Source organism: Camelus dromedarius, chromosome 6, assembly GCF_036321535.1.
Source record: "Camelus dromedarius isolate mCamDro1 chromosome 6, mCamDro1.pat, whole genome shotgun sequence".
NCBI lineage: Eukaryota > Metazoa > Chordata > Mammalia > Artiodactyla > Camelidae > Camelus > Camelus dromedarius.
This window is the reverse complement of record NC_087441.1, coordinates 69,722,390-69,749,757: the sequence shown is the minus strand read 5'-3', so window position 1 is coordinate 69,749,757 and position 27,368 is coordinate 69,722,390. Positions and strand designations below refer to the sequence as shown.

Genomic DNA, 27,368 nt, shown 5'->3' with positions numbered 1-27,368 from the left:
TAAATCACTTTCTTGAATGTGAATTCCCTTTATTAGTTAAAATTTTCAAAAATAATCATAATTATTAAAAGATATTCTAATATATGAAATATAATTTCTTGAATTTAATTTCATAACTTCTTAATAAAGCATATCATAAAATTATATAATTGATTTTAGAAATTCAGTAATCCTTATGGGTATCTTTTGAAAGTAAGATATGTCTAATTCTATTCTTAGGAAGTTGATAGTTTTGGGGGGTTTTTTGGGGAGGGAGGGAGATAATTAGGTTTATTTATTTTTAGAGAAGGTACTGGGGATTGAACTTGACCTATACCCTCCCCCAGGAAGTTCATAGTTTTTAATACAATAAATTTTTAGGACTGATTCTTCAACATAATTTTTCCCATAGAATTAGTGTTATGACTGGAATTATTATTTCTTAATATAGACTTGCTGTGAAATAATTGTTTAAAATGCATATTTATGATAATTAGATGGTGAAACAGAAAAATGTTTACATACTTTTCCATATTTAAAAGTTTCAAACTAGACATCATTTTTATTGGCTAGTCACTACTGTATGTACATGTGCAAAGGGGTATCAGTTAGAGATGTAAAAATTCTGAGGGTATGTGGGAAAAAACTCTTCTAACCACATTTTTCCTGAAACTGATTTGTAGTGATAATAACTATTAAACATTTTTATTGCCAAAAATTTAACTTGCACTTTTGGAAATTAAAAGGAATGGGGTGTGTTTGGGTGGGGATTTGGATATTTGAACATTCCAAATCTTTAATAAAAATGAGTGAAGTTCTTGAAATGATGCCATCCTTTCTCCTTGCTCTTTATTTCTCTCTAACCAATAGACACATTTAAAATAATTGCATTGGCTGTAAAGCTACTTTAAGTTTCTGTATACAGTAATTAACACTTTGTTGTTAAATTTCCGAATGATGGATATTTCTCTACAAAGCCTTGAAAATGATTACCAAATCTTGACATGATCTTTTTAAGAGAAATTTTAGTTTCTCTAGCAGGATTGCTAAGAAGTATCCAGCTCTTTTGCCTTCCTGGGCATTAATTAGAATTGTGGTATTTTAGGTGTTAACCAATGGATTTCCCGTTAATGGTTACATAATAGGTTCGTCCATGAACAGCCTCTGGAACAGATTCGTCTCTCCTGAAGATGCTTGGAACATTTAGCAAAAAGATAGTCAGGAAGACAGCCTGCAGCACTTAGGATTTCAGTGAATTAACTGGGTCCCATTGTGAGGTCAACTGGGCTTCATCCTCACTCCTTGTGGATCTGCCCTGTGATGGGGGAAAGCTAGAGACAATTTCCCAGATTTCCTTACCTAACATGTTCTGGTTAGATTCTGTTGATGGGAGTGCTAGGTACCAATTTGGAAGTCGAAAGAGAAGGAGAAATAATTATTTTCTAGCAGCAACTCTGAGCAGGTGCACAATCAACAGGAGAGAGGCTTGTGGGGGCTTCAGAAGAACACCTGTGATGGGGCTGCTCTGTGACTTGGACATGACATGATTTCATGCTGTCTATCATCAGTTTCCTTGGCTTTTGCTCCCCTGGTCCTTCCTATAGTCAGATAACCCCCTTTCTACTTGATACCTATAGGTTTTTTATTTTTCTGATAAAATCCTGGAGTGATCATTGTTTCAACACATGAAATCAGAGTTTGGCTAAAAAGTACTTAGTGGACTGTGATAGAGAGACTGTATCAACGCATTTCCCCTTTCTCTCACCATTGCCTTTGGTTGTGCTCCTCTAGGAGTGCCCTCTGAGACTAGGATTTAGTCCAACTAGTTTATTTGGAAGATAATTCCAGAAAGCACTAGTAAGGGAATCAAGAAGTAACATGTAAGGGAAAGAAAGTAGTACAGGGCAAGGTTAATTAGTATTAGTGTTCGTTCCTGTGATGTGCCCTCGGGGCTCAGTCATACTGACCCCTGGAGGTGAGTGTAGAATATGCCTCAGAACAGCCCTACCTCCCCAAGGGGCCGGAAGCTGGTGTGTTAGTCAGCAGTTCCCGTTGTCTTTGGTTGAGGGCTATGCTGGGGGGCATTTACTCCTTGGTATTTATGATCTGCTCCTCATGCCGATCGGCCAAGCAGGCTTCAGCAGCCAGAGACAGCTCTCAAGCAGAGAGAATCCCAGGTCTTTTCAGTAAGACACCATAGATATGTATGAGAAATTGTGAGTTTAAACCATAACATGGATTCTGAAAAGCTTCTGCCCCAACCATCATATGTAAATATATATCTCTCTCTCTCTCACACACACACACACACACACTCACACACACACACACGGCCTACACTAGAAAGCAGAAATAGAAATTACTGATGGAGAAGAATTCATAAGGTATCCATAAGAAACTGAAAACAGAATCCAATTTAAAGAAAGAAAGAAAATGTTACCAAGAACCTACGTAGGAACTCCTATAGGAGAATTTTGGGATACAAAGTGGGGTGATATCATGACAGTCCACCATCAGAACCAGTGGTAGCAGAGAACAGGGGGTTATCCCAGGAGAAAGCGTCAGAGGAGCTAAGTGGGAACCACTCTGGAACATGCTGGTGGTCTGATCCCTGTGGACTCCTTCCCCATCCCCACAAGAGCCAGCATCAGTAGTGGGGCTGTCTATCTTCAGGCAGAAGCAGTGTTTGAGGAAGGCAGGCAGAGCAGTGCCTAGTGTGGCTGGTCATGCCCGAGGGAACTGGGAGCAGCCATGCTCAGGATACTAGATAGAGAGGCACACCGCCTGCTATAGAATTTCTACCTCCTGGACCTGCTTCCTTGAAGACAGTATTTAGCCTGTTCCTCTATCCTCTATATTTTCTGTTAAATAGAAGTTAAATCTAAAGCCTTGACTAGATTCAAGTTAAGCAGTTTTGACCAGGACCTATAATATCCCCAATCTTTTAAAAGCCTAAATCACATGAAAGAGAGGAAACAGTCAGTAAAGAGCTTATATGCCCAAGAGCTTACACACACCTCAGGGAAGAGTTAATAGTGAAAACAGAGCACTAAAAAATGTATTTAATATTCTCTGAGGCAAAAGGGAAAATACAGCATTTATGGAACAGGATCAGGAGTTATGGGAAATAAATTAATCATAAATTTTGGAAATAAAAATACCATTGTTGAGATTAAAACTAAAGATGGGCTGAATAGCTGAATTAACCCACTTGAAGATTGAATTAATGAGCCAGAAAATAGAGACAAGGGATTCTTCAAAAGTAGCACAAAGAAGTGAAGGTTTGAACGGATAAAAGACATATCAAGAGATATGGAAATTAAATCTGAAATTGCCAACATTTGTTCCACAAGGAGAGAATATAAAGGCTACTGGAACTCCCCAGTTGAAGATGTAAAGCCTAAAATTTTCCAGAAATGAAGAAAGGCAAATATCTTGCCAATAGCATAGTTTGAAAAATCAGAAAAGATAAAAAACAGAAACGGCAATGAAGAAATACTGAGTGGAGCATGAAACACCAAAGACAGACAAAATACTAGAATCTATGACAGAAAGAGAGACTGGGAAAACTTAAAAATGGCAAAATACAGATTAAATTCAGCTTTCTCAACAGCCACAGAAGATAATGGGTTCTAACTTTCAAAGTACTGAAAGAAAAGGAATTTGGAATATAATTCTGTACTCAGCCAAGCCAGCATTCAAAGGTGAGGATAAAATAAGTGCCTCTTTATATATTGAAAAACTCGGGAAGTTAATTCTCTACGAATTCTTTCTTTGGTAGGAACACCTGCAAAAAGAAAATTTCACCCCCAAAAAAGGAGTGAGATGTAAGAAGCTATGGTGAGTAATCAAACTGATAAAAGATGTTAAGCACACAGGGCACTGAATGTCTAAGTCAACACAATCCACAGTCCTTTAAATCCTGTATATTCATCTATTATCAGATTCCTGGGGAAATGAACATTGTGATGAAATGTAAAGGAAAAACGTACTCAGGCTGTCTTCCCTGTGAGGAGGATATAGTTACAGAAATGTAACGAGGGAAGATTCAAATTCTTTATTTGGACATGGCTGAGTCATAGGCTTTTATTAGCCTTTCAAGCCTATAGAGAAGAAGACAGTGCCAATGGTCTTTTCTCTGATGTGACAGACAATGCTCACAAATATTTATGCCTTTAAGGGAACGTATTATAATGTGACCAGGACAACAAATTGTTAAGAAGGACAGACTTTTCTTTGAAAGCTACTTTCTCGGACTGTGGCAAAAATCTCTTAATTCTACATGTCTTACAAAATCCTTCTCTTTCAAGAGCAAAGTTATATGAACAGAGGACAGGACCAGTTGAGAGCAATAACTAATTATACAGGATCCCATACTGCATGGGAGAAAAAGACTTGCAACCTCGTGAGTCTTCTTAATTTTACTTTTCATCAAATTAGACTTCCACAGGACATTCACAAAACATTTGTCATGTGTGGAATCACATTCCAGTGTATTGATATCATATATTCTATAGTCATCAAGCATTAGAAATTGCTAATTAAATCACGGATTAAAGAGGAATAAAGATGGGAATTATAAAAATAAAATGTTGAGTGGTGGGTGCTCTAAAAAGCTGAGGGTGCATCGGAGCAAATATTCAGGGTCAGGAAAGGAAAAGTATGAATTACAAGTTAAGTAATCAGGCAAACATTAATAAAAGATATATCCTAAGGGGATACGTGATGATTTAATAAAAGACACTGGCAATAACTTCCGTAGGAGTTCAGAAAAAGGAGCAATCTCCAGGTAGCCCCCAGTAACCACAAACTGGGATTTCGCTGGTTCATGGAATATGCATTGATAAAAAGGATTTTGATACATACTGTTAACATGTCACTCAAAAAGTAATATGTGAGCAATGAATAAACTGACCCATTTCCTGCACCCGCAGCAATGCTGGATATTGAACATTTGTAAAATATTTTTTTAAATGTGATAGGTAAAAATAATATGAAAATATTTTATTTTATTTTACTTATATTTATTTAATTACTTATGCTTACCATTTTGAAATTTCTTTGTCACTTATAATTGTGTTAGGAATCCGGGATGCCCTTTTAAACTTGTCTTCTTTTGAACTTGCCCTTGCTATTTATTTCATCCTAGTATTTGGAATGAGATGTAAGGGAAGGGAATCCTTTGCTTGATTTTTCCAGGGCTCACAGCCCCCAGCGATGGCCTTTTATCTGTATTCCCCTGAGGACGGTCTTGGGAGCCTGACACTCTGAACCAAACTGGTGAGAGTTGTTTAAAAGGAGGTAGAACTTGGGAATTTTGTAGGATTTAGCTTGATGGTAAGTGGCAAGAAGTCCTAACCCATAAAGGTCCCCATTTAATTGCATGCCCTCAGCCACAATGAGTTTCCTTGACAACCACTGTTACAGTTTGGCTCTAAACCTGCTCATAACTCCTTGACTCAGATGTAGGCATGTAACATAAACTGGGCCAATCAGAAGCCCTTCAGAATCTTGAATTGAGTATGGGATCCTAGTGTCAGTCTGGATCTGTTTCTTGGGACAGGAGATAAAGAGCTACTTTGTTTTTTGCCAAGTGGACTAGGGATTAGAGACAGAAGTGAAAAAGAGAAAGGAAAAGAGAGAACAAATGATCTACCACTGGTTCCAACTTGTTCTTGTGATCCAGTCATGTTCCTGCCCTTGGATCCAATGAGAAGCCTTCATAATATGCCTGCATATGTTTGCTTTAACTTTTACACGTTCTATTGGTGCTATTATTTGTAACCAGTATAAGCCTAATTGGTATAGTGGACAAGAGTGAATGCAGATATGGTTTTTGGAATCACAGTAAGTAGCCTAGTCTGACTGCAAGGCGGAGGGAGCAATGGGAGACGGTGGAGAGCTCCACATTCTAGGGAAATGGTCTTGGGCCACCATTGCTTGGCATATTTCAGAGAGAAGTCCCTGGAGCTCTTTAAAGGACTGATCACACTCACCCACTGGAAGAGTACTTAGAATTGGACAAAGAGTGAGACTTTGTATTACTTTCAGAAAATGCAGAAGTGAGTCAGTATTAAGAAATCTGACAGGTTAAATTGAGTGACTGGAGCAATAGAAATGACTTGATCTTTTCACAAAGACCTAGAAGAATAGCTATTGAGAGATACAGAAAGAGGCCGACTCACGTTTGATGACAGCTGCAAAATATACACAATGATTAAAAAGGAAAGTCTTTATTCTCATTGTCTCAGATCCAAGTGGACTTGGATAGAGAACTAAACCATAAAGTTTACCAGACCAGGTTATTTTGACCCTATTACTGATTATTAGCTGCTTTTATGTATATTCTCTTGTATAAACTCTTATATAAATTTCATTTAGTGTCTATATTTTTTGCCATGCTGGCTGGCTGGTTCATTTGACTAATCTAGTGTATTCTCCAGTGGCCTTTGAAAGTTTGTTTTTTTTTCCTACTTAAAAACATTTTTTTTTCAAAAGAATGTTAAGTAATTTCCACATATTTTTTAAACTAGTAAGACAGTTGGTTCTAATAAAGACAAACAGTATAATAGTAGGTAGTGACTTGACATCATATAAGAGCAAATTAAACACAAAACATGCCAGTCCAAGAATCCCCCAAAGATGTGGTGTTTGCACAGAGATGAACACAGCCTTAGACCAAGTACAAGTCTTCCTGGGATTCCTACTGCTGACGTGGAGCAGAGGAGCATGGACATGGGTCCTGGAGGAGCTGGCCACTTTGGAATGATGGAGAGAAAGAAGTGTTTGTCTGTTTTTAGATAGCTTTGTTCTGAATTTTAAGGACAGTTTGATTATTGCAATCTAAAGCAAAAATTGGTGAAATGAAGTTGTTGAAAGATTTGAAGAATAAAACAAGTTCCAATGAGTGCTTGATTAGGTTTTAAATATCTGGGATCTGAAAGGGAAAACTATGTGTCAACTTGCATTTGCTATCATCAAGCATTGATCTTTTATTTAATAAACAACTTTGCCCAAGAGATTAACTTTTCCTCCTTATAAGTCTTTTCTAAGAGAAGTGGAAGGTGTGGAAATACATGCCTTTGAGGCCAACACAAACTGTGTTATGTACACATACATTTTTCAGCTTCTCAGCAAAGAGTAAATTGTGTTTTATTGTCCCATTTTTATCAAAGGGGACCATGCAGCTTAGAAAATTTCTTTAGAAACTTAAGATCATGCAACTAAAATGTGGTAGAATAAAGATTCAAATTCAGGCCCATGTCACAGGCTAATTCATACAAAAATATTTATTTACTATGTGCAGGAACTGTGTTAGATGTGACAGACCCAAGAGTGAACAAATCCAGACATTGTCCCTGCCCCCAGGGAATTTACAGTCTGGTTGGGGACATTAGTGTCAATCAAAGGATGACACAAGTTCAGTACGTTGCTATGGTAATAAGTGCTTCAAAGGAAAGTTAAAGGATGCTACAAGAGCTTACAGTGGGGAGTTTGACTTCATCAGTGGAGGGTAGGAAGAGCTTTTGTGAGGAAGAGATGCCTGAGTTGACTCTGATAGTGAGTGCAAAGGTCAGTGAAATCTGATGCATCAACTTGCACAGGAAGAGCTCTTAGGTCAGGGGACCCTGAGATTAGAGAGGAGCCTTATTGGCTTTTGGTCACTTGCTTAGAATTTTGGTCTTTACCTCAAGAGAAATTAGAAGCCATTGAAAGTTTCAAAGTTGATTTCTGTTTTGAAAAGACAACTCTTTCTGCTTGTAGAACATTCAGCTAATTGGTCACATTTCCCCATTTACTTCTCAACTGGTAACTGTAGGCGCGCTTGGGGGAAAAAAAAAACCCAAAAAGGTTAGCTTATGTTGGCTCCCCCTCAATGTTTCCAACGTTCAGTTGTTTGTAAGAAATTTGAAAAATGAATTACAAATGTCACCTCAACTCTTGAAGGGAGATTCCATAGTTTCTGACCTTGGATGAGAAGACAAAATACTAACACTGTGACGCTGATCAAGATCTTTCTTTGGCATTTCCTGTTTGCCTCCACATAGTCGTCAGACATTTGAGCCTATTTTTCATACAATGAACATTACTAATTTCCTTTGGTCCCAGTGGGACTCATGTGCTTGCACCACATGTCTGAAAGGCTAATAACAAAAAATAATAGTGAAATACATAGTCGAATGGTTAAAATAGTCAATGTTTCAAAATGGTACAATTTGAGGTTCTGGATAAGAGATTGAGTAGGAATGATTTTAAAACATGAAAGGATTTCATAGGTCCATGAAGGGAATCTTTCTATTTAAATGTTTAGTTTCTTTTTAAAATTTTTGATATTTCATTACTGGGTCAGTTTCATTTTATTAGATAATTTGGTAGTTCATGAACATTGAATATATTTTTTTAAATATGAAATTCATCTTCATCTTTAAGAGAGCCTTCTGTGATACCAAAAAGATGTAGCCATCAGCTGACTTTAAGTTCGAATAGGGAACAAGAATATCAATTTTCAAGTTAAAGAATTCCTAGCAAAGAAGAGCGAGGTTATAGTTACTAAAATACCCACTCCAAATGTATCAGCAGTAAGCTCAAGAACTCCTTATGTAAGCTTATGAATTACTTTCATTGTATAGTTTTATGATCAAATATTCTGTTTTCTAGTAGGACCCAAAATACCTTAAAGCATGATATGAACAGAACATTTAAGAGTTGGTGAAAGTTATAATTTATATTTTGTAGAACCCCACAAAGAAACATGAATGACAATGCAGACACGTGGGTGGTTTGGGGAAGTGATTAGACTTAGAATAAAATGCTTGCAACGTCGTGCTAACATTATGATGCTAGTTACTGTTAGAGTACAAAAAATAAATAAATAAAATGCTTTCCTGAGGTTGAGCAGCTAGAAGTGAGGAAACTGCCTGCGTCAGATCCAGATTAAAATCTTTGTGTCCAGACTCAATCGGGAAGCTTCCTTTTTCCTTTATTGCTTAAGTATTTCATGAAAGAATAAGCTATATCATATGTTAAAATATCTACTATTCTCTCTTTAAGAAGTCAGATTCAGAGTAATCCATTGTCCCCTTCCACTAAGAAATAAACATATTTATTTCATATCATTAGTCAGGTTTGTGTAAAGGAGGAACAAGGAGAGAAGTGTTCACTTGAGCTGATAAGTATCACTAAGAAAACTTAAGAGATGTATTCAAATTTACATGTTTTTCATTAAATTTTATTTGTACTTTAAATGTAAAAAAATTCTGCTATTCAAAAATATTTTCACTTTTAGAATAAATAAATTCAAAGATTTAAAAATATTTACATTCTGAACTGTAGAAATATTAGTCCCTTGAAAGATCTCTTCAGTTACAAACTGTTTCTGTTACTAGTCTCAGACGTGCAGACTCCACAATCGGGAACTTCGGAAATAAGTTATTCCTGTACAGATCCCCCCGCATGAATTTTGGCCACTTTCACTGAAGGCTTTCACTGAAGTGCTATCACTTTTCACCTCTCTCATTCCCACACTGTCTTATGAAAACAAAAGAAAGAAGAAAAAATAAATCTAAGGTTAAATGACTCTTTCACAAATTCACACACGGAATTAAAACAAGAACATTTTGGGGCTATATGATATACCCCTCTGCCCCCCAGAAATTATCAAGAAAATTGGAAATGATTATTATTAGACATAAAAACACAGACCTAATTTCCTATACATTTGCTGAAACACAACCTGTCTTTCAATAGAGTGAAAATGTAAGTGAACACATACAGTATTTGTCTTTCTCTGTCTGACATTTCACTAAGCGTAATAAAACAGATGAAAGTCTATAAAAAAACAGAAAGAGACTCACAGATACAGAGGACAAACTGATGGTTACCTGTGGGGAGAGGGAAGCGGGAGGAGCAACGTAAGAGAAGAGGATTAAGAAGTATAAACTACTCAGTGTAAAATACATGCTACGAGGGTGTGTGTACAGCACAGGGAATATTGCCAATATTTTATAATAACTATATGGAATATAATCTATAAAAATGTTGAATCACTATGTTGTGCACCTAAAACTAATATAATATTGTAAGTCAACTAATCTTCAACTGAAAAAAAAAAAAGTGAAAACAAACAGTACATTTACAATACTGCAGCCTCTTGGGTAGCATAACCTGTGGTTTCGCTCTGGTAGCAATTGAATGGCAAGTTTTTATTAATGTATGTGGGGCTCTCTCACCTCCCACTGGAATGCTTCAATCCCCCCTCCATTTTGCCTGGCAGATATTTATGATCACAGTGTGTGATTCCTCTGGTGAAGGCGTCTGGATCTCTGTGATTTAAACAGAACAGTTTTTACCATGTTCTTAGAGATGAACAGGTCAGTAAAAATACTGAAGTATTGCTGAGGAAAAAGTCCTTGCCTATAGAAACCAGTTGCAAACGACTTCATCGTTCATTGCCTTCATCTGTTATTTTCAAACATTTGTTTTACTTTACTAATAATATTGTTGCTACAATGTTAATTTGAGAATTTAATATTCAACTTTTAACAAGATCTAAATAGCATGGCAGAGTTCAATGGAACAAGAGACATACTATATCCATCAACAAGGTTATTCTATCTTTAGAGCAAGTTATCAGCGACACATAGTCACCTTGTTTAATGGGTATTCCAAGGGGTTATTTTGACCCGCTCTTTTTCATTTGTCCTGTATAACTTCCTTTTCACTAATAAATTTAAGAGAATATACTCCTAAGGAAAATGTGTAAATTTAGACCCTTTCTCTAGAGTGATTAAAATGTTTCCTTTAGAGCAATAGGTTTTAATGACGAGTATTCTTACTTTTTCCAGGTAGCTAGAGAAAGTGTTTAAATATCTAAAGTTAGAACAAGAAAAAATTATTTGAGTATTAAAATAATACTTCAATTGATATAATATAGCAAAATCAATTATAGTCCCCAGTGAGACTGGATACAGCAAACTGAAAAATTATATATTCCAACAATAAGAAAAATTTTAAATATTCATAGTTTTATAAAAATATACCTAGCTACTTCGAACCATTTCCCCAATAGGACTTTAGTTTGTGTACTGAGCTGGTCATTTTAAGATTATGGTAAGAAATCTTTTAATGTTTTGTTTTAATCATAGAAAGAAGACATACATAAATTCACAGGATTCATTTTTCTAGTAAACTTACATTTTTAACTCCTAAATGGAAAAACAGAAAATTTCTTGAAAATGTATGTTATCTTGTAAATACTATGTGATTATTCTTTAAAGTAAAGACCTCTGTATCTTTAAGTTTATCTTCACTGGCATATTCTGTGCTGTTCAGATTGTTGCTTATGGATCTCAGGTGTCTTAGTAACATACTGTTGTATGAGATAGAAGATTGTTGATCATGGTATCTCCTAAAAGAGGGATTTATTTTAATTGAAAAATGTGCTTATCCAGAAATAACAAAATATAGGAAATTGATATGTTGTTAATTTCTTTGAGCTCCAAATTTCTCACCTATAAAGTAGAAATTACAACAGGCAGCATCATAAGATGTTGTTAAAATTATGAGACTTCCAAACTACAGTGTCTGCTACATGACATTATTGTAGTTGTGATTTTCACTTTCTGACAGTATAAATATAATACGGCACTTCATTTTGTTCATTTGACTGACATAAAAGAAACCGATGCCCAATGCTATATATATAACCCAAATTTATGAAGAAACAGTTGTCCTAAAGTACATAAACTTGAAAGACATTCTTCATAACGAAACTGCATGTTATCATTTCAAGAAGAGTTGAAAACACATGACTGGCAATAGAACACGAAAACACGCCTGCTGTTGTCTCATTCAGAAATAGAGGTAATTTTTCATAGTTCCCAAAACATCAAAGAATGGTTGGAGTTAGGAGTCATATAACATACTCATTTCTATAACAGGTTGTTGTGGACCACTGAAAGTAAGTGCACACAATGAGGCAATTATGTGGACATTAAAAAAACAACTAATTTAATACCAAGATCTTCTCTTTCTTATCTAGATGCTTTGACTAAAGAACTATCTCAGCAATAAACTCTCCAATGGAAGTACATTGTTGATTTCACTTTCTTTGCTAATACAGTATTTGCTTATTATTTATGATTGCTGAATTACTGTTGAGATAATAGACCACGTACACGCTGATCTATAATGTATTTCAAAGAAAAATATAAAATATTTAAACTTTTTTCTTTTTTCATGTAGTTTCTTCATTATATATTTTGCCTATTCTCTAAAGGAAATAATAATTTTAAAAACACACCTAAGGTTTTCAGTTTCTCTTTTTCATTTTTTCCTTTGTTTATTTAGAACTGACCCTGAACAAAACAGAGTGGATTTATTCTGGTTTCCTCCTGGTTTCCTTTCCCATATATGACACTATTTATCCACAGATGCCAGAGCATGTCCTTGGAGCTGTTTTCCCAGCAGTGGTGATGGATTTACATTGATCCATCCACACTCTGGCCCGGTCTCCATTGCGGACATCACCCTGCACTCACACTGGACACCAGGCTAACATCAGTGCTCTGGTTTTGCCTTGGAGCTTAGCAAAATGAACTGTCCCACTCACAGACTTCACTCAGCTTATCTCAGGTAAAAGGAGAGTAGGGTTGCCCTCTTCCCAACCACCCTTCCTAACCCTTCTAACAAACCATCAACGTGCCTGCGCTTTAAAGATTCCAGGGAAGTTGTCTGTGTTTAATCCTGTTCTCTTCTCTACGAGTAGGACGAGGAGGCCAAAACTTATAAGGAAAAGCTCTAAGTGATGTGTATTTTAAAAAGAAAGCCCAGGAATTACAACTCCATACAAGTGAGTAAGATACACTTTTAACGTCCTCTCGGTAACTGTCAGCGGAACACTGACCTACTAAGGGCAATGATGTCTTCAGCGTCCTGTTAGAGCCGCCCCTCACTTCATGTTGCCTTGTGCCCTTTGCCTTTAAGAAATTCATATTCCTTCATTCAATTGTTTAACTTCTACATTTCCAGACAGCCTAGTCATCTGAGAGCTCTTATATTTCTGAATTCCCTGCTTAAACAATACTTAGCCAGCTGAAGGGTTCAATTAACAGACTATATATTAGCTTCAGGTCAAGAATTCCTAAAACAATAGAAGCATTATCAAGTAATTCACTTCTCTTCTCTGACAGAAGATTATTGATTGCCCTTCCTGAAAACACAGATTATTATAATGTACTCATCTTTGTATTCTTTTAATATAAACATGTAGCTCATTTTTCAACCCAGAACATGAAATCTCTTGATTCCATAATGAGAGAATATATTTTCTCATTTTCTCCTGAGTACATTTTGCACTTGTATATTTAATCCTGTTTGTAGAAAAGAGAGACCTATTTTTTTCCCTTTAATTGGCAAAAAAAATAGATAATATTCAAACCACACCACGCCGTCACAGGCATAATGATACAGAAATGCCACACTAGTCTAATCTGTAGTTTGTCTGGCGTTATGCTCTGTTTCTCAGAGAGGCAATTTTTAACGTGTTGTATGGCATAGATGCATTTAATCTTTTAATTTTATTTTTATTTTACTTGTAACATTGTAACAACATTATGAACAATCAAAATGGGGTAAGTTTATCCAAGGTCTTTAATTCTAAATAATTAGAATGTATTTCACCTTCACCTTTTACATTTAAGTTGCTATATTTGCTAAGCTTTCAGTTGTCAAGTAAAAGCATTTGAATTTGCTCAACTGAAATAAAATACACAAGCTAAAAGTTGAGAGTGTATGTTTTATTCAACAATTTTCTTTAGGACTCGGGCCAAGGACACAGCATCTCAGATCGCTCTAAGAGGCTCTTCCAAAGTGGCAAGGTAGAAGCCAAAATATATGAGTTTTTGCAACAAAGACCAGGTAGTCGGAGCATCACAAGATTACTGTTAATTGAAGAAAACCAGATATCTTAAGTTAAGGCATTTAGCATTTTTCTATATATATGGGAAGGTACAAAGTTCTGGGCTCACTGAAATCATTCCTTTGATGTGCACCTAGCTAGCTAGGGCCAGTGTCCTGTTCTTTCACATCTCGAGTTCCCTCAGGGGCCACTGGTGGGGGTGGCTGCAGAGGCCAGGCTGCCTGTTTGTCTGCATCCTGAGTTCCCTCTGCTCACTGCCAGGGGTGGTGGAAGCGGCTGATGACTTGATGGCCACAGCATCCTTTGTTTACTGGTATGACTGGCAATATTTTTCAGTCGCTAGCTAAAGACAGAAAATTAAGAGAATTTTTGATGGCTAACTTAAAAAAAAATTGAAACAGTTTCAAGCTTACAGAAATTTGCAAATATAATACAAAAACTTTTTTATGTCCTGAATCATCTGAGAATGGGTCACTGATATGATATTGTAATATACCCTGAATACTTTACTGCATACTTCCTACAAGCAGGGATATTTTCCAGCACAACCACAATACTGCTATCAGAGTCAGGACATTAACTTTGACACTTTACTACCATCTAATCCTCAGGTTCCACTCAGGTTTCCCAGTTATCTCACTGTTCTTTATAGCAGAAGGACAGTTTACAAAGAAGTGGTATATTTGTCTCATAATATCCTTCAATTTGAGAGAATTTCCCAGTTGTTCCTGCCTTTTATGATTCTGTTGTGTTTGAATTTTGTAGTGTCCCTCAACTTGGATTTAGTTGATGTTCCTTCCTGATGAGATTCAAGCTCTGTGTATTTGGCACGTCTATGACAGAAGTTATGCTGTATTCTTTTAACTGCCTATAAGATGGTACACATTTTTTATTTTTCCTGTTGCTGATAATATTTACTTTGATCACTGGAATGATGTGGTATCTCCTAGGCTTCTCCACTGTAAAATTACCCCCTTCCCTTTGGTATAAATAAATATTTTGTAGGAAGGTAGCTTGAAACTATGTAAATATCCCATTTCTCATAAAACTTTCAATTTATTTAATTATATTAGTTGGATTCTTAGTTCCTATTTTACTCAATGAATTGTAATCTATTACTATAAATATTTATTTTCATATTCAAATTGTCTCCGGTTTAGCCTTGCGAACTTTAGGCCTGCACCTGGGTCCTTTTAAAAAAGTGCCCTTTGAGCCAAGAATGTTAAGTGGGGAAGAAAATAGTCATTTCAATCAATAGTGTTGGGAAAACTGAATATTCACATACAAAAGAAGGCAATTGGACTCCTGTCTTACTAACTTCAAAATTTAACTTGAAATGGAGTTAAACAATATTGTTAACTATAGTCACCAGAACGTATATTGGATCCTAGAACTTACTGATCCTATAACTGTATGTACTATAAAGTTTGTATCCTTTGGCCAATATGTCCCCATTTCACCCTACCCCAAGCCTCTGGGTTTCTACTCTCTGTTTCCATGAATTCAGCTTTTTTTAGATTCCACATGCAAAAGAGGTCACACAGTATTTGTCTTTCTCTAACTGACTTATTTCACTTAGCATAATGCCCTCGGGGTCCATTCATGTGTGGCAAACAGCAAAGTTTTCTTCTTTTTTGTGGCTGAGTGATATTCCAGTCTCCCCTCTCTCTGGCTCTCTTTCTCACTGACGCATTTTCTTTATCCATTCATCTGTTGATGGGCACTTGGGTTGCTTTGAAACCTTAGCTATCGTCAACAGCACTGTTTATATACTTGAAAGTTGTCAAGAAAGTAGATCTTAAATGTTCTCACCATATGCAAAAACAAAATTATAACCAGGTGAGGTGACGGCTGTGCTAACTAATCTCATCGTGCTAGTCTTTTTGCCACACATCAATGTGTCAAATCATCACGGTGTACACCTCAAACTTATACAAACATATGTTAATTATATCTCAATAAAGCTATAAAAAATTTAAAAATCCTCTTCTTTCTTTGAGAATTTTCTTACTTTCTACCACCACAGACTGTTCATTCATACATTTTCTGGTACAACATGCTCCATTCTGTATTTCCTTGCCCCAGCCATGAAGTCGTCCATTTCTCCAGTGCTCCGTTGGTTGAAGAATGAAGATTAGGAGCAGCAATCTGAGGCTTAGGTTTGCCTGTGTCATTGGGTATTGCTGCTCCCAGGCCATTCTGGTGGACAAAGCTATAGTAACTATGACATCTACCTACATGTGTATTCAAACGCATGAGTTTGCACTGCTATGTTCAATTTCAGTCCAGTGCTACAGGGTTCATCCTAGTTTCCTCCCTTTCCGTTTTGTTAACTCCCTGCTCTCACAGTGAGAAATCTGACTACCATTATCCTTTATCTACTTATTTAATCAATCCCCTGCCTGTAACCAACCTCCCACTGCCAGCGCTGCCCCTCCCCTGCACAGACGCCCTCTCCACCTGCTCTGGGCTCCAACACAACATGCGGGGCGGCGGTCGCCAACACGGGCGCTTTCTTCACCCACTTGGGCCCCGACAGCCACGCTGGGCAGCCCTCCTCCCCCTGCTCAGGCTTTGACATCCACCTCGGGGGCGCTGCAGCTTCCCCAGCTCGCTTGATGGCTGTCTGCTGCTCTGGGGTCTAAATTGCTTGCAAAAGAAAGGGAACAGGAAGAGGGAGACTCATCTTTGTGTTTTAAAAATTCAAGTTAACGAAGGAACTCACTGTCTGATGTTCTGCGGTGCCTTTGGGACGCCTCGTTCACCTTGATTTCTCACTAATACTCAGCAGCTTACATGTATTTTCTCTTCTGTCTTGAAACACTCTTCTTTCTTGGTTTCTAAGGCAACCCCAAGTCCTGTAATTTTTCTTTCTTATTGACCACTTCCCCCTAGTCTTCTGCATTAATTTCTTTTCTTGTGCTCATTCATTAAATAATAATGTTCTTCAGAATCCCGTCTTCAGGCCTTTTACCCGTGGGAGAGCTTCTTGAAAGGGTTCAGCGATGACCCATGCTATTCGCTTGAAAATCTAATTGCTGACCAAGACTGGTACACCTCACAGCCTGGAGCTCGGATGAGGCCCCGCCTTCAGCAGCATAACCCCATAATAACACGCACAGCCCCTGAACACTAAGTGTGCCCTTGGAAAGTGAGCAGCAGGTTTATCTGTGGTACAGTGAGGTAGCTCAAGTTCTCACAAGTGCAGTTGTGGGTGTCAAGTCCAGGCATATGATCAGAGCATCACAAAGTTTTGGCAAGGACTCTGTTATATGGACACTGAGTTTCGAAGCTGGTGATGGATAGCCCATGAGATGAGCTGGTCCTTACCTTAGGCTACCTAGCTCTTTTCAGAACTGAGAGTGAGTAGTGATCAAAGTTGTGTGGAAAGGGTATGGGACCCCAATTAGGAAAGCCACAGACAAATCCAGCAGTATAGGCTAGATGGCTGGCAGGAAGAGTGTCCAGGGGACTGTAACAGGACAGAGTGGACATCCCGGAAGACGAGGCCTGAAGACAGGGCATGTGTGAGTGCCAGGGGCCAGAAAAAGGGATCCTTTCACCTAGGCTGGCAGTTGGAGCTGAGAAGGCAGTTGACCATCACGACCTTGTCTGTTTTTCTTTACTAATTGGTGAAATTCTCTTTGTTTTTCTAAAAAGGAAAAAAATATTTTTTTCCAAAGTCATTTTAAAAAATACTTGCGCAAAGGCTAGAATTGAGATGAAAGTAAGGAATTCCAGCCATAAAACAAATTGGTGTGTTAATCTCAACCACAAATAAGAATAGAACATTTTTCATATTTTGCATAGTCCTGGTCATAATTTTTGATGAATCAATTTTAGATTGTTTATTCACCCTCAAAGGAATAGCAAGGGACCTATTTCTTTTTTATTTGTTTGTTTATTTTAATAAAAGATGCCTTTAGAACTGCTTAGCAATTGCAGGGAAGACATTCTCCTTTTCAGCATCAAGGTAATTTACTTGTAGCTTTATGGCTACATTAATGGGACTAAATAACATACTTTAAAAGAAGTTGAACCCATCAAAGAAAGAATTTGCAAATGATTCTGGTTCTGTCCTCATTTCCTCTTCTTTTGGACATAATCTCACTGATAGAGGAGTCAGGACAGGGTGAAAGGCTGGATATGGAGCAAGTAAGAAAAACAAAAACAAAAAAGGCTGAGCTCATCTCCAGCCTGGGCTGCATCTCAGGACAGATCATATTTATCAGAGTTCCCAAGTGTGGTGGTGACAAATCCTTTTTCCTGGCTCCTTGCCTGATGCAGGATTAATAAATAATGAGCTCAATATTTTAGGAAAGAATTATGCCATTATCATATCTTTCTAAAACATTTACTTTGGTGACTAGCCATTATTGATTCATATTTGAAACATACAATATTATGATAGAAATCCACTTATGTCGATAAATCTCAGATTGAAGACGGCATGACATGGTGTATCTATGCATAATGCACGTCTATGTACGGAACTATATTGTTACACAAACGAATGACAACTGTTTTCTATTGAGGGCTTATCATTTTATTTTTTAAATGTCTATTTATTTCATGGCTGGATTTAAACTAGATCCCTTGAAGAATGTCAATTTGAGAGGGTTTTTAGAAAGTGAAGTTTTCTGATTTCTCACATCCAATAAGTAGAAAGCACCGTTTGGGGGCGGAGGAAGAGGGAAAGGCGTGGACAGGAGTAGATGGAAGCTGGAAGCTGTCTGGGCGCACACGGTCCGCTTGCCCTGGAAGGTGACTCGCAGACGGGGACACTGGTTTGATAGCCTTCTTTTCACATCAGTCCTTCCTCAGAGAACAATAACCACAATTTGAAAAAATCAGTTGTCTCTTTGCTGATTTCTTATTTGGGATGAAATAATCACAATTCTCTTCCTAAGAAGAAGAATTTTTTTTTAATGTCAAAGGAGCAGAAGTAATCCAAACACTGATGAATGCAGTTGTGTAATAGCTGGTAAATATACCACGGTGCATCGTAAACATTAAGTGCAGGGAAGCTTTCCTCCAAAAGTGGGATTAAGGTGATCTAAACCAGATGAATGAAGAAATAGCTACCGTGTAAATAGTTCACTTGTTAACTTTTCCAGAGAGAAAACAAACTAGCTATAAATCATTTTTGGACTACTTAAAAGGCTTTCATAGTTTTGTCAGGGTGACATTAATTTTTGGAATCTTTAATATGCAATATTTTCCAGAGATAAACTCTAAAGGGTTAGATGAGCAAATAGACACATAAAAATATTTTAAGTGATACAGCAGCAGATTTCTTCCCTACACTTTTTCAGTTTTGGGCTGGGATTGGTTTTTTTGAGGTAATGCTATTAAGATGTTATATTTAAATATGTAGAAAGAAGGTCGTTTGTTTGAAGACCCAGTGTACCATGACACGTCCATAATGGAAGAAAGAATGCCTTTGTGGTATTTGCTTCTGACCACTATTCCGTGGCCACGTATCCACCATCTACGTCAGCAAAAAACAAGCAGTGAAGTTTTCAGTGAAGAATGCCATTATGTAACCGTCACCAATCTGTGCATGATGAGAGTGGGTCATTAGCTTGCCTTTCAGCCCCTTATCTGATAACCATTCTTTTACACCAGGATGATAACGACCCATGAAGAGGAACAGAAAAGGAAAGAAAGGAGCGATGTTTTAGACAGAGTTTGAGTTCTCTCTCAAAAAAAAAAGTTTTTCCAGTAGTAATCCCAGCATCTCATTTTCCTTCTTCCTCCCATTTTTTTTTTTTTTGGGTACTGATCCTTTTCTCTTTTAGGTTCTGTGCCTGTGCTGGAATTTTCAACTCCTTTTACTTTTCCTTCCTGCCCTCCTGTGGATTCTGAAGGCTGGGATCCTTTCAGGAAATGATAGTTGGAATTAGTTCTGTTTTTTATCCTGAGTCTTCAAATATTCATGCCTTGGGATCTACATATTTTATTGAACATTACAAGGAGATGCTATCTTGAAACTAGGTTCTGTTTTGCTGTTAATTTTTATCCTTCCCTCTCTGATAAATGGAGCAGCTAGCACAGTGCTTGGCACATAGTCAAAGGTGCTCAATAGATAGTTGCTGAAAAGTGGAGTCAGTTTACACTTGAGTTCTAGAGCTGGTCCTTAGTAATTGAGCCATAGGGAACTGTAGGTCTTCCTGCCATAAAACTGTTGGTGGGAATGTAAATTGGTGAAATCACAGTGAAAAACAGTATGTAGGTTTCTCAAAAAACTGAAAATAGAACTACCATATGACCCAGCAATTCCACTCCTGGGTACGTATCTCAGAAAAAAATAAAACCACTAATCAGAAAAGATACCTGCAACCCCATGTTCATAGCAGCGTTATTTACAATTGCCAAGATATAGAAGCAACCTAAGTGTCCATAAACAGATGAATGGATAAAGAAACGGGTATATTTATACAATGGAATACTATTCAGCCATAAAAAGATAAAAATTTGCCATTTGCCGCAACATAGATGGACTTGAAAGGCATTATGCTAAGTGAAGTAAGTCATAGAAAGACAAACACTGTATGATATCACTTATACGTGGAATCCAAAAAATACAACAAACTAATGGATATAACAAAAAGGAAGCCAACTCAGACATATGGGTCAACCTAGTGATTACCAGTGGGAAGGAGGGGAGAGGCGCAGTGTAGGGGCAGGTGAGTGGGAGGCACAAACTACTGGATGTAGGATAGACTCAGAGATATATTGTACCACATGGGGAATATAGCCAATATTTTGTAACAACTGTAAACGCAGTATAACTTTTAAAAATTGTATTTAAAAACTGAAGTGATGCAGATATTATGTAGTTATTAACTAAATAAGATAACTTATCTAAAAAGTGACCTGCAGAGTTCTGAGAACATAGTAAGTCCTCAACAAATACGAGTTCTGGTTTCTTTAGGCTAGTCATTTAAATTTCCTGAACTGTATTCTCCTCATTCGCACAGAGGGTAACAGCATGTCTTGGAACTTTCTGACAGGTTTGTTCTGATGATTAAATAAGTTTAGGTTTGTGGAACTCCTTTTGCAATATTAAAAAAATGGTATAAGTTATTATTAAAGTATTGAAAATCTTTATCAAACAGATTAAAAAACTGATGGACTAAGACATTTAAGAGCAAGGCTAATGTTGAGCAATTCTTCTCTTTTCGGGGACAAATCACCATTTATACCTTTTTAAAGGTGTGTATGATTATTTTTGGCCTGTGAGTCTGTCTAAAATGCATAACATGGTGGCTAATCACAGAGTCTTGGGGCAATTCTGCTTGGCCTTGAATTGGCCTTGGCCTTGGCTTTGGCACGTTCCAGATATATGATCTGCGGCCGCTTGGCCATTTTTTAATGCCTTAGTTTCCCCACTGGTGAGATGGCAACAGTGAGAGAGCTGTCCTCATGGGGCCGTCATGATGACTAAATGAAAGTATGTGCAGACCAGCTTTGAGCACAGCTGGAGCTGTACTAGGTACTCAGGATTTGTCAGCTACTGCTTTAAGTAGAAGCGCATCTTTTTTGTGGGTTTTCATTTAACTCTAAAATCTTTAAATTGTTGGTCAGCTCCTTTAGGGAAGAAAAGTCACACCATATTTTGATCCAAACTGAAGAAGCGTAAATGAAAAAACATGGAGGCAGTGGGGATCCTTCCCTTCACTAAATTGATATTTTATATGAAGGTTGAGATTAAAAAAATTTTTTAAGTGATTAAGACTGTTCTTTTTAACTATTAATGATCCTAATTATATTGAAAATCATTCTGCCCGGAAAAATTATTATGATTTGGTTAGTGTCCTCTTGGTTAGAATGAACAGAAACACACATCAAATCGAGTAAGCTAGAAAGGGACTTTGTAGATGAATACTAGGCATTTCGCAGAATCCGAGATCAGCTTGGCTGTGGGAGGACTTATTCCAGGAGTAGGCAGTACTCTCAGTCTTTTGCTCCTACCTTTCTCTGTGTGCCAGCTTCCCTCTTACCGCTCTGCAGACATGTTCTCTCTGAATTTGGTCCTCCCTGCAGGGCCAGCACGCGGTGTCACAAAGGAAAATGCTTTTGCTGAGAGACCACCCCTAAAACGTGGGGGCAGAGCCCAGAGAGAGGAGCTGACTGTGTGCTGAGCCACCCAGGTCCCTCCTACCAATTTCCACATAAAATAAATATACACTATCATGTCAAAACAGGAAGTCTTTCAGTGTCACACCTTTAAAAGAAAATCACGTTTTGATTTAAAAATACAACCGGAAGGGTAATAATAATTCTGCCCTGCAGTCAGCTGCATGTATTGTTCCAAAATGGAAAGGGCTCATTTACTGACTGAAATGTATGAGATTCAATGTGTTTTTGATAAGTGTACTTTGAATGGAACGCTCAATACTTTTTAATATTCATTTTTAAAGCCAAATAAAATATAAAAATTATTTGGATTTTAACCGTGGGCTGGAAAATGATGAGTGGCAAAATTCCTATAATTTTATAAACCCTCTGTATTTCACGTTGATCATTTGGTCTTTCAAGTCAAATCTGTGCTTCTGGAGTAGCTGTAATAACTCACTCATGTAAATTGCCGGTTGGCCACATCTTTAGTCTGCCCCCAAATTGTTTTTGGAGGCGTCTTAATCTCTTCTGGCTTCGTGGAAGTTGGCAGGCAAGGCAGCAGGGAGCTATTGTGGATTTGTCTGTTGAGCTGGGGCCAGAGCTCCTGCTCCTGTCCTGAATTACTTTCATTGAAGCATTCCCCCACCACCCTACTCTTTCCCAGCCTTTAAAGAAAGATTTTTAAGGTTCCATTGGATGCGAAGAGCATAGATTTAGGAAGTGAGTAGACAAGTCAAGATCTGGGAGAGTGAATGAGAGGAAGAAGATCAAGGAAAAAATCATTAAGGTTTAGGAGTTTAGAAAAATTTTCATTGGCCTGATAACATCTTAGCACTTTAGCTCATAACCCAGAAATGTGTACATGCATATATTTTGTAAAGATATGTATATGTTCTCTATATAATAAAGCAAATGTTCTTTTGGCTTTTTTTTTTGGTAGCAATTACAGTTTGCAAAGAAAAAACAATATACACTGTCTCCGGCTGAAACCAACATAGGGTTTTTCTGAGAAAGCGTCTGTGATGGGGACTGTTAGAACTCAGATACTTTGGCACCTACATTAATGTTTTTCTTGTACATTAATGTTTAACTTGTACATTTCTTTAACAATGCCTGTGTAATTGGCACATAGTAAGTACCTTAAGAAAAATGTACTGAATCAACGAATTCTATTCCGAGGGAGGTCTCTCAGTATTTTAATAGAAAATGCTTTCAAGAGAACTGAGTCTGGGTATCAACTTATTCCGATGACTACTGCTTAGGTGAATCATTAGTTTCCTTCATTTATTTATAGTAAACAAGACAAATTTGTCCTGAATCAACTCTGTTTAAAGAAATATTGATTCCTCTTTGTTTGAGCTCAGTTCTCTCTTCCCCCCCTTTCTGTTTCCATTTTCTCTCTCCTTCATGTTGTTCCCTTTCCCTGGTGTCTTTGTTTCCCTTCGGGGCTTCCTCTTCTCCTTTCGTAGGCCTTCCCTCTTTCTTAATATCTTCCTCTATTTAAAAATTCTTTTTATTCTAATGGAGGTACTGGGAATTGAACCCAGGATTTCATGGATGCTAAGCAAATGCTTTACCACTGAGCTATACTCCCACTCCCCCCCCTTTTTTTTTAAAGAAGTCACAAAATGAAGCAGATATTTTTATATTAAAGTTTAATTTCTTCTACCATAAGTTAGTTTTTTTGGCAAATAAAATGTCTGTATGATGCTTCTTAAGTCTTAAAAAGTCTATTTTTTTCATTTTAATCATTTCCTCTTTGAATAATTCAAAGTTTCCTAAAGATACAAACATCTTGTCAGAATAGAAATAATTAATCAGTACATATTTTATGGAGAAATACTCTAATTGTATACATTTAAAATTACTAATAGAGAGGATCATTTATGGTCTCTGAGACTTAAGAAAGGTATTAATTTTAGAGAATAATAGGCTTAAATGAGAAAGTTTCCAAGCTACTTTATAAGTGGAATAATAGCAAATACTTTCCTTGGCACCAACTCACTACTTTTCTAATAAATCAATTCTAAGTGAGCAAAGCTGTCATTGGTTGGGAAGAAAGATTAGCATTTTACTTTTTGTAGCTTTCAGTAAACAGGTGGATGGAAACACAGAGAAAGGAATAGATGGGAGAGAGAGATAAGAAATGACAGCTCCTCCAGGATGAGAGAAGAAATATGAAGCATGTCCTTAGGTGCACCGAAGACTTATGTTTAACCACATCCCTTCTCTCGCAGCAGCCTCAGACCTACACAAGCCATCATCTTGCCAGGAGCTCAGTACCCACCTGGTCCCATTCGATGAGCAAGGTGGAGAAGAGAGTACAATTCCAGTGGAGACCATCAGCAGGGCAATGCCTTCTCATTGAGTTCATCACTTAGAGAGTCGGAGGCCCCATGTATTACTATTTGTAAGACATTTCACATGTCTTACATGGAGATGAGAATTCAGCACCCATGACTCCAATCATAGCAAGTTCAGTGGAGGGATGTAGCATAACTGCTTCTTCCATACCACCCACTGTGGTTAGAAGGGAAATACCATTTGCTCTCTTAGCAGAAATACACTTTAATTAACAGTCTGACTTCTTCCCTTGGCTTCCACAACACCCTATTCTCTCCATTTTCCTCTTAGTATTCTTTATGTTTTCTAAATAAATTCAGGGTTTAGCTCATATAATTTTTACTTCATCTAGTTCAGTGGTCCTTCATTAAGATACATTCTTCATTGGCTATTTGATGAACTTTGTTTATATTAAGTTAACTCAAGGATACAGAAGACAATGGGATGAAGGAAATCTTACTGTGCTCTCGGGGGGTGGGGGCGGGTAGGCAGCGTGCAGAAGTGGTTCCTGCTGATGTTGGCTTTGGGCTGATGAAAACCATTTCAATGAAATAAAAACTGGAGTTTTATTTGAGATCTATGAAATGTTCTTTGATATACTGCCTACTCCTTTTGGAAGAGGAAAAGATTTTGAAGGGAAAACTTTTAGACAAAAAACATTGTATTTTTACACGTGGATGCAATCCTACAAAAGTAAAATGCAACTAACTACAAAAAATTATAATCTAAATACCAGGTACAGCATTTATCTGTTTGGACTAGATAAACACAAGCCAAAGGGCAATATTTCTGCATGCTTGCTTGGGAGTGATTAAACTGGAGTAATCTTTGATTTCTGAAGTATGACTATTTCCTTGGTCTTTATTTTTGCCTACAGAGGGCCAGGCTGCTATTCCCTTTCCTGGAGATTTACTCATTCTGGGATCTTTCTGGACCTCTTTCTTGCTCTGTAATAAAAACTGTTATTCTTACACAAAATTACAGCTTCACAAAATTGATATTGTGGGATACAGAATATGGAGGTAGCCTGCAGAAGAGCTTATTAGGAGTGTAACCAAGCAGGACCCTATGGGGCTTTCCTGGACATCACCCCCTACCCCCATGTCCTAGACCTGCCTCTTGTTTGTAGAAAAAGTTCAACCTTACAGGCCTTCCCTGAGTTCCAAATACTATAGTTAATCAAAGAAATGAGAAAATTCAGGAACAAAACAGTGAAGCGAGTCAAAATAAGAACAATCTAGCCATTAAACAAAATCAAGGACATTTATTTCCTCCTCAAGGGCTATAGATAATATTCTGAGCCATATCGTTTGAGCTGTTTTGCAGATACTGAAATCTCCACTAGACAGAAGTGGTTAACCGTATGCTGATCACAGGCAGGTAGATCTCAGAAGGACTGGAACCAGGAGGTCAGTGATGTTGACTCACCTCACCACCAGACAAGCAGAAGAATGTCCACGAGCTGATCGGGCAGCCCACAATCCCTCTTCCTCACGTTGTCTTTAAAAACCTTCCTCTGAAAGCCATTGGGGTTGGGGGAATTCAGGTCTTTAGAGGATTAGATTCCTGGACTCTTTGCTTGCCGCCACTTTCCTTCACCACAACGCAGTGTCAGTAGGTTGGCTTTACCAAGTGCAGGTGAGCAGACCCAAGCTTGGCTTGGTAACAGATGGAACAACCCAAAATGGTAGTAATTTGAAAGAGGGATTTATAACCCAGCTGGCACTTTGTATTTAGTATTTTGCAGGTGTTGCCGTCCATACCTCCCCACGAATTGCTCCATTTAAATTCAAATCAAAAGTATGACACAGACACTATTGATTGTATTATCACATTATTTCCGTTTTTCAGATGGAGAAATCCAGCACAAAGCAGTTCTGTAATTTTCCTGACGACACGGACACTGAAAGGTAGGGACAGGATTTGAACTTGGTATTCTGACCCTGGGGAACTGATTAAAACCCTTCAGCTCACTACTTCTTTGCTTTGTACATCTTTGGCCAAGACAAAAACTGCTGACCAGTGGAAGCTCCAGCAAGGCAGATGCAGTCTCAACAGAAAGAAAAACGTCTTAATGATGAGATCTGTGCAAAGCAAAATGGAGCGTGCTGGAAATGGTCGGTGTCCCCTTGGTTGATGTTCAAGTGGAAATGGAATGAAGAAATGTTGCAGTGGATATTTTCACTTCAGGACAAAGTTATTTTTAAAGTTTTTTGTTTTTTGCTTCCCGTCCTAGAGCCTATGATACTATTAAAAAAAATTATGTGGGTATGTCTGTTTGTAACTTTGCCAGCAAGAGTAGCTGTCTCTTAAATGTCCTGCACAAAATGCTCACATTGACTGGATCTTTCTCTCAACTTCATTTACAAAGATCTGTGTTAGATTAGAAACGGAATTTGAGCATGGAAGAGGAACAACAATGAACTTCAAAGCATGAAAAGGAGATGGAGAAAGAGAAGGCCAAATGCAGAAAAATGAAAGAAAGGGGAAAGACTCTAAATTAGTGATTGGAAATTTCTTCTGAATTTCTTAATTAAAATGGGGTATGTATGTACAGATGCTGCTTCGTTTATAAATATATCAGCTTTCAAAAAACTGTTTGTTCAACTCATTTGTTTTTAAGTACAAAGTGACTGTCAAGTTCAAGTCCAGAATATATTTTTATGAAGTAGGTTAGTACATGAGCTCTTTAAAGATTTCTGATTTGCATATTCCATCTCAATTATGTCTTTCTTGTTAGGGATCTTTTTACAAAACCAGTCATTATTGTACATTTTGTTGCTAACAATGATCTACATATAGTACTTGATCCCTTTTACCAGATACCAATCATACTTGTGATGAAAATTTTATCAATGGTATTCTACTTGATCAGGCTTTAATTTCTCGAAGTCCTGTATTTCTCCTGATATAACAGTAGGTTTTCCCTTTGGTGAATTGCTATCACTTGCTGATTATCAATTGCCTGGACACATAATTTTTCACAAGTGATATAATTTCTTTC

At 37.4% G+C, this 27,368-nt stretch overlaps 1 long non-coding RNA gene across 1 annotated transcript in view; it reads left to right on the top strand.

The window, feature by feature from the left end:
• The window catches only part of LOC135321603 (uncharacterized), a 237,960-nt gene extending 211,057 nt beyond the window's left edge, over nt 1-26,903 (top strand). Inside the window, exons 4-6 of the long non-coding RNA XR_010381475.1 lie at nt 3,761-3,819; nt 26,216-26,274; nt 26,370-26,903. This is a non-coding gene — a long non-coding RNA (uncharacterized LOC135321603). The remainder of the gene's footprint in view (nt 1-3,760; nt 3,820-26,215; nt 26,275-26,369) is intronic.
• Nucleotides 26,904-27,368: the final 465 nt, after the last annotated feature.